The sequence below is a fragment of the Opisthocomus hoazin genome, chromosome 3 (genome assembly GCF_030867145.1).
Source record: "Opisthocomus hoazin isolate bOpiHoa1 chromosome 3, bOpiHoa1.hap1, whole genome shotgun sequence".
Classification (NCBI taxonomy): Eukaryota; Metazoa; Chordata; class Aves; order Opisthocomiformes; family Opisthocomidae; genus Opisthocomus; species Opisthocomus hoazin.
In genome coordinates this window covers 26,554,740-26,563,059 of record NC_134416.1, presented here as the reverse complement: position 1 = coordinate 26,563,059, position 8,320 = coordinate 26,554,740, and the positions used below count along the sequence as shown (strand labels likewise).

The window sequence follows — 8,320 nt, the reverse complement described above, 5'->3', positions numbered from 1 at the left end:
CTACCGTGGGCTGACAGCAGAAACACAGACACAGCTTGGCTGATGCACAGTGAGTTGTTCAGCCCCTGTTACCAGCTCCTGTGTCTAAGTGCTGGGAAAACTTACTTTGCTTCTTCATATCTCAACTACAAACTGCGATAACATCACCTGACTCACAAGTGTGCTGTTACCATAGCCCTTGGTAAGGCCTGAGAGATTCCCAGGCAGAAGGGAGCAATAGAAATGTTTTAGCTGCTTTATTATAACTGTATATCCACCATACAAAGAAACAAAAAAATCACTAAGCCTGCTCCCAACCTTCCTGTTTTTTTCAGGGAGAGGTACCTGTGGAACAATCGCTGTGCCAACTGCCAGCAACTTCCAGCTTCTCAGAGCCTCTCTGTGTTCTAATAGAGTACACATGGAAACAAGACCATCTTCGTGTGGCAGATTGGACTTCATGCACAATTTCAGTCTCCAAGTTGCTGGTGAGTGGCCCTGGCACCCCTGCAGGGAGCCATGGATATGTTTACCAACAAAAGGGCTCTGTAATATGCAACATATGGAGATAGGAAAAACAACTCTAATTGAGAAAGGCACAATCCCATTTGGTAACGTTGTTGTACCTCTTAATAGTATTTTATTTATTCTCTCTTCCCTACTGAGTCATGGTGGATGCCAAAAGCCAGGACCACCAAGCAAAGCTGGCTCCTTCCCAAAAATATGCCTTGCCTGAGTGGATTCACTTGGTGAAGGATTGCAGGGAGATGTTCTCATTCAAAGATTTTTATGTGATTGGAAGGGATGTTGTGAGATAGGCAAAGAATGCTTCCATCTGAGAAAGGCTTTAGCTTCCTGCCTGTCTAGTCCAGAGCAAGAAACTTTTTGGCTGTCTTTGTGGAGCTGCTGCCTGCAGACCACAAGGCTCTTAGTTCAAACCTCAGCTGTGAAAATGTGCACAAAAGGAGCGCTTATTCAGCAGATGGGGGACATCTCTCTTTGAGGAAGGCAGCTAATTCAGTGTCTGGCCAGCAGCTGGCAGTCCTGGCAAATGATATATTTTTTTAATATCAACTCTTCTGGCTTGTCGTCCCCATCACGAATTTTCACATCGCTTCTTTGAAGATTAGCACAATTACAAAAGGTTTCTATTACAAACCTTTCAGGATCAGAAGGGATCCTTAGAGCAACCCATAGGTCTTATGGGCATCTGGTTGGGCTCCATCATGATGGGATTAGTTTCTCTTTCAGAAATCTGTGGGAGGTGAGAAAGGGAATACAGACTGCTGCAGTGGCTAATAGGTAACACCAGTGGAAGGCTCATTGCTTCTTATCTTTGACATTATGTACATTCTTTGAAAAGAAGCATCTTGCTAACTCTAGAGGTTACCTATAGTCATAGCAAACATGGCAAGGTATTTTCCTGACAAAACTGTACTTCATGGGAACATCTTTTGTTTCTATTCCTGCAGTGTTTTCATTTGAAAAGTCTTTTGTTCATTCAAGCTTTCACCAAATTAAATAAGCACAACCCTGCCTGGATTCTGGGCAGGATACGCAAAACATGGGCCTCTCTCTCTGGGTCCGTGATGTGGTGCCAGCCCAGACAGGTCCACCCGTAGGCTTTTGACAGCTGGGGCTTCTGCTCGTGGGCAGGGTAGTCCCAGCGTCAGGGCCTCTGGCAGGGTAGCCCCAGTGTCAGGGCCTCTGGCAGGGTAGCCCCAGCATCAGGGCCTCTGGCAGCCAGCCCCAGTCTGCAGGGCTGGGGAAGGGATGCCAGGCAGCACACCCTCTGTCTGGGGATGCAGTGACTCCAAAAAGTGAGCGACTTGCAAGCTCTGGCTCTGGCCGGGTCTTGGCTCCCTGTGCCAGGGCATCCCGCTGAGCCTCAGGTGGAGCTGCCTGATTCCCAGCTGCAGAGCCAAGTCCTGGGAGGACTAAGACAAGCCCCGGCATTTCTGTCTGCAGGCCAAGAGATAGGAGGGTGGGACTGCTGCAGCTCCTGAACCTAAGTGGGAAAGGCAGGAAAAAGGTTTTCAGGCCAATCTGGCCAATATTTTACAAATTTTTTTTCAGATCAGACACTCTGGTTTTGGACCACCTCTAGTGACACAACAAAACTCACCCGTTAAAAGGACTCACAGCACTAACTAACTAAAGGAGGCCATCAGCTTCCCTGGCATATATGCAGTCTTATTATGAGCTGTATCTGAATCTAACTCATACAAATTACATGCTCGGCTATCTGAATGGAAATGGGTAGATTTAGACTAGATCTACTTTTTTGCAAGAATGACCTAAATCTTACCCAAATATTGCAAAATGTTCATGTCCATACAAAAATTCTCAAAATCAAGGAAATTAAAGAAAAGCACTTTCTCTTGTGCAGCAAGAGCACAGGAGAGGGAAAGGAGAATTATACCACATACAAGGAAAATATATTAAAAAGTCAAGTCAGACACAGAAATAGAAAGAGTTCTGTCTCTCTCGGGCTCCAACACACTTTATCCACAGCGTGTACATGCCAACAGGTGTGCCATTCACATGTCCAAGCCTTTTTTCTCTCTGGGGCAAGGATGAGATAGACGTAGAGTCTAAGGACGGAAGGATACTTGAAAATCATGTAACTGGATCTCATGTGACACAGAAAATCTTGGGGGCTGACTTCTGCATCATGTCTCAAACTTACTGTTGATCACATCCATATACGGACTTGACCAAGAGAGGCACATCCCTAAACAAATTTCTCCAATGTTAAATTCTCCTCAATAGTAAAAATGTATCTGCACATATATACCTGGTAAGATCTATTTTAAAAGTGGTGCACCAAAGGAAAAGCTTTAAGACATGTTATAAAGTTTTGCTCAAGATTCAGATATAACAATGTTCTCACCTAGCTGGGGCCTGAGGAGGTTTAGCCTGGGTACGTTTCTTCAGAGAAATTAGATGTGTGTTTGCATATCCCCAAGAGTGACTGCAGGACATAAAGGAGAGCCAGGACACCATAGCCCTGCCCGGGTTCCTCTGTTCATCATCACTTGAATGTGATGGCCTTGCTGCAGTCACTCCAACAGCTTAGCCGTGATGGTGTACCAGTGACATGTTTCTAAGCTCAACAAGACAGTCTCAGAAAATCCTTTCCTAATTCCTGTCATTAAATCTCATTCCCCAGGGTTGTGTGTGCTCACGAGAAGGAAAGGGAATTTTCCTGTATGCCACTCTAACCAAAGCACTTCTTCACAACCCAGAGGAGGTAGCACCAGCAGCAAATGTAAAGGTCTCTATGCAGGTAAGCTCTGTCCTGTCTGAGAAACATCCATAGTCTCAGAAACTTTTACAGACACTCTTTGAAAAATATCAGGGAAACAAACTGTGGAACAGTTTCATCCTCCTGACGAAGTGCTCAAGCAGATCAGCTAGAAACGCGGTTTGCAGAAAGAACCTGAATGGAGGCTCAGGGTCACTTTACCTCCAATTGTAAGTACTTGTCGTGTGGCACAGGTGACCCTTCCCAAACAGCAAAAGACATCTCTGTACAAGAGGAGGCATACCCCAAAATATGTCCTCAGCAGCATGAATGATTCCACAGAGTGCAGGAAGGGAGCAAATCCAACAGCAGCCATGAAATCAGCCTTCTTATTCCTGGCAAAACATGACTGAGGTACTCCCCGAAGCAGCTCCTGCAAGCAGTAGAGCACAGTGCTATTGCTGGGTACAAAGGAAAGAGCATTAACTTTCAGAAATAAATCCTTCTGCTTTTCTGTGTCAGGTTTTATAGTGCAAATAGGGAACATGCCTGAAGGGTTTTAGCAACACTCTTCTATTCCCTTTCAACAGTTTGTTTTTAAATATGCCCAAACAAGCTGTTGTCCATCTCTCCCAGATGTCAGGAAAGGAAGCTACAGTGCTGTAGCACTTAAATTCCTGGGTGAAGTCTTGGCTGCGCTTAGTCATCGAGATATTTGCTTTTTTCTTCAACAGGGTGAGAAATGCACAGCTCTTGTCTGAAACCACAGAGAGGGCCACAGGAGTCTTTCACAGAGCCGTTTCATGGGATTTTTGAGACTGTTGCCCCAGGAGAGGTGTCCTTTACAGTTTCTCATTTGGTAAGTTAGTGCTGCTTTTAAATTCTGCTATTAGATACACAGGAGAAAACTCCACAGTATGAGGTGTGAGTACGCACCCCAGGGCAGAAATTGCTTATTTTGATAAAAAAATTACACAGGTTATGTGTGAACTCCTGGACTTGTGAGTGCTTTTGAGCATCTTGGTCCAGATACACAACCAGGCTGTGGCCCTCTTCTGTACTTGGGAAAGAGCTGCCTATAAATGATTACTATATCTTACTACACCCCAGAAATGGGGTCTAAGCAGAACCCAGTGTGTCCAGTCAGGCACCTGGTGCGAATAATCAGTGACTATATCTGAGTTGCACCGTATAGCCTGTCCACTACTGCGTATAGAGATGACAGGTGATGCTCCTTTGCAGTTCTTTATTTTGTTATTCTTTGCTTAATGCTAGTCTCAATCTGTGGGGCACCTATACTCTAGCGGTGTCTTTGTGAATGCGATCAAAGCCTTCAAAAGTGAGAGCTCCACATTTCCGCACAGTGGTACATTTGTTGAATTTGTTTTCTGGGCTGGATTGCCAGTGATTGATAATGATGATACCACCTAGCTTGTATGTAGCATGCTCCAACAATACATCTCAAAATGTTTCACAAAGCAACACAAATCCCTTTGATTTCCATATGCCCCTGGAATTTCCATATTCCTAATTTAGCTCATTGCTTTACACAATCTGATACAATTCAGGAGAAAAAGGCAAAGTGGGAGGCCTTTGCCTGCTGTTGTTATCCCAGCGAACATCACTGCTATGACACACAGATGGAGAAACTGCAAGAAAGGGTAGGTGCAAACAGGTCAGTGAAGAGGGAGCCAGCAGCTGTGTGGACCTAGCCCCACACTCACGCAGACCTGCGTTGAAATCATCCTTGTCTTTCAGTAGGTGTAGAAAAATCTTTAGCCTAGATTTCACCTATCTCCTTATGGCAGTGGGGGAGCCTCAGAGAATGATTCATAGGACCTGAATAAGGCAGTAAGCAGGCAGCTGCCTGGAGTCAGTCAACAGGAACATCAGGCACAGAAACAAAAATGGAATTTAGCCCCAGTGGTGTAATATAAAATATCTGCCAGTGACCAACTTGCTGCTTGGGTGGTTCTTCTGATGGTAGTTTGTGGTTTCAGTTATTACTTTCAACAAAGGAATGAGGACAGTAAAGATTTCTGAGTCTAAATTAATCTTGTGAGGCTCATAAAAGTTATATTCTGTACCAGCTTTGTGTTAGGCACAATCCAGTGGCATTTATTTGCTTGAACGTCCTTGACTTCTGAAATATGCACAGTACGTGAAGATACCAGATTCTACCAGAAACAGAAGGATGAAATTCATGTTTATTCTGCATTAAAAAAGCTGGTGTTGAATGTCAAAGGCCCGTCAGAAGAAAGTTTCTTGCAACTGAAGGAGTTCAGATAGAGCAGGATGAAGTTTTACTCTGAATTTGAAGTCACACGCTGTATTTTCCAAAAAATAGCTATACTCACATGACTAGCAAATATGCCAGAACAAAATGAGAGTTTTTAGATAATTTGTGCTCTTCTGCCAGCTATTGTGAAACTCTGAAAACCTACGCATGCTTGTAAATAGATCACACTTACGTGGAAGGAGATCTCTAAATGCACTGTGACTCATACAGCTTAAATATACAAGGATGGATCGTACACTGCACATTACTGGAGTTTCTTTCAGTGTTATACATTTACTGACTCGTGGTATGCAGTCTTACAAGGAGGCATTGGTAAGAGCACCGGGGGAGAGTGGCTGTTTACCTGGCGGATTTTGAGGAATAAATATCCAATTGTCATTTTATTTTTCCTCTCAGTAACTACTAATCAATTTAATAATTATCAACAGGACATTTTTAAAGCTTTGGAAGGTCTCATTTCACTCAATAAGGAAGGAAAATATATGGTCATTCTCAGAACTTTATACTGCAAGCTTATGAATCTCACCAATGTAATAAAGGGCAGCTCTTCTTCTTTGATTCCTTATAGTTATGAATACTCAAAAATTAATTGCTTACAGGCTTAAAGTTAAGTGCATGCTAAGTGCTTTGCTGGACTGTTGCTTTGCTTAAGTGCTTTGCTACATTCTTAGTAGACTGTGGGCTCAAATCCTCATCTGTCTTCACCATGATTTTGGCATCTAATCTCATAGTTTACGTCTACATAACTCTGAGGAACGACGAGCTCAGCAGCCCGTGCATCTCCGAGTCACTTGGCTGCTGTGGTGACCACTGGCTGGTTCATTCTGCAAGACTGCTTGTTGGCGGGTCATCGTGCGGCTGTGTTTGGACACGTATTCCCATGTCCCCTGGAGCATGTGCGGGCTGTACCTCTGGACGTGCCAAAGAGAGTAGGAGTAAGGGTGGCTGGCGCAGCCCCTCTTGATGGGAGTCCTGAGACTGCTGTTACAAGACAGTGGAGATGTCATCCAAGACACGAAGATCTTGATTCGAAGCTTGTTTGAGCAGGGAGTCAGGAATCTATCCATGGCCTGGTGAGTATTTAGAGTCTCAGATGAGCTCCACTTGTCAAAAACAAAGACTTAAGGGTAGCGCTGACATGTTTTATACATTTTTCACATTATTCCACAGTAATAAGGACTATAAACATTCTTTTTTCAGAACTGAAAGATGAGGGTTTTGGAACATGAATCTTTGGCAAATTTGGTGAGGAAGATGCCTGGAGCACTGAGTTTGGCTGAGGAGTGTCCTTGCAAGCTTGTGAGCCAGGATGGGGCAGCGTCAACAAACACTACAGGAAAAAACAAAGAACTCAGCTTCGCGCACATCTACCCTGGGAGCCTGCTTTCGGCTCCATCCATCGATCAGCACATGCTTGAATGTTTCCTTTAACTGGGGCTCTGAAACAACACAAAACATGCGCTCTGAGGGAGGAAAGAAACTCCTGAGACTTCTGCAGCCTGAATTTTGAGCTAAATGCTAACATCATTAATTGCTTCCAACTGAGCTAGCAAAGCCAGAGCGATGCACAGACATCTGTGCATGAGCAGCTCACATTGAAAGCATTTGGGAACGCTGGGGCAAGTCTACTTGCTAGGCCAGAAATGTTCACTAGGCAAGTCAGTCGCTGCCAATTATTCAATGTGCTGTAATTTGGAACACGGTCCTTTTGTTACAGATTTCATGATCGTGCCCCTGTTCAGAAAGACTTAGAAGTGAAAGGCACTCTGCATACAGGCTCCGGTTCTTCATGGGGTTTCGGCATGTGCGGGACACCTATTTTTATTGGAAGAGATCTGCCAGCAGCAACTGTCAAATTTTGGCCCCATGAATTTTTTTTTTTAAATCTATTCTCCGACTTGGAAAACAACAGAGTATGAGTTTGTGATTCATCTTGCCACCTGAGAAGACAAATTAATGAACCCTAGTAATACATTAGTCCAATACTCTCTTTTCTCCTACTGAAAAAAAGAAAAGATTGTATAGAAAGAGATTAAAAAATGCTGTCTGTCCATTGAGCTGGTGCCTGCATTTCTTGAGTTACGAGGTGCATACATTATGAGCCCGGAGGGATGCAGAGTTTTGAGTGCGTGTCGATACCTTCCACTCGCTTTGCCATTGAGATGTTTGCTGACAAACTAAAAGGGTGGAGGCACCTCTGCAGTTCTCTCTGAGGTCTTTTAAGGTTTATTTTCTGTTTGTGCTGTATTCCAGGCTCACAGCTGTAATTTTTCTACTGTCCTTTTGATATTATTACTGGCCGTGAGTTCATTTCCTCACCCGAACTGGCTGAGGCCTGTTCGTAGCCGTCCCCTTCCCTCACCACATTTCATGCCTGAAGAGGGACCCCACAGCCGGTGTCTCTGTACCTCATGAGTGGAGAAGGGAGAACACTGGCCCAGCAGCCCCCCTTTCCCCTTGTCTCAGGCAAGCATCCTCGCTGGCCCCAGTGGGACCGTGCAGTCCTGGGGCCGTGGAGACGGGCGCTAGAGGTACCGCAGTGTGCCTGGGAGACAGGCAGGACCACCCCAGCTGTCACAGGGACCCCCAGCATGGCCACCAGCTGTGGGTCTGGTACCCTGTGTTGCCCACAGGCCAGGCATCCCGCTCACAGCCCGCTGCCCATCGAGGGGGCTGGGGCCCTCTGCCCAAGCTCGTCCAGCAGATCTAGCCAAGCCAGCCACCAGTCTTTAGCTTTTCACACACAAGGAAAGCTCCAAGAGGCTCTGGCACCCCGCCTGTCCCCTCAGCCCTTT

At 45.2% G+C, this 8,320-nt stretch overlaps 1 long non-coding RNA gene across 2 annotated transcripts; it reads left to right on the top strand.

Moving 5' to 3' along the window:
• Positions 1–320: 320 nt before the first annotated feature.
• LOC142360724 (uncharacterized) lies at positions 321–7,552 on the top strand. Of its 2 annotated transcripts, XR_012763314.1 has the most exons (5): positions 321–467; positions 3,152–3,268; positions 3,961–4,085; positions 6,257–6,598; positions 6,726–7,552. It is a non-coding gene; the product is annotated as an uncharacterized LOC142360724 (long non-coding RNA). The 2 variants fall into 2 exon arrangements; XR_012763315.1 differs by lacking the exons at positions 321–467; positions 3,152–3,268; positions 3,961–4,085 and adding an exon at positions 4,940–5,837.
• The last annotated feature ends 768 nt before the right edge of the window (positions 7,553–8,320 follow it).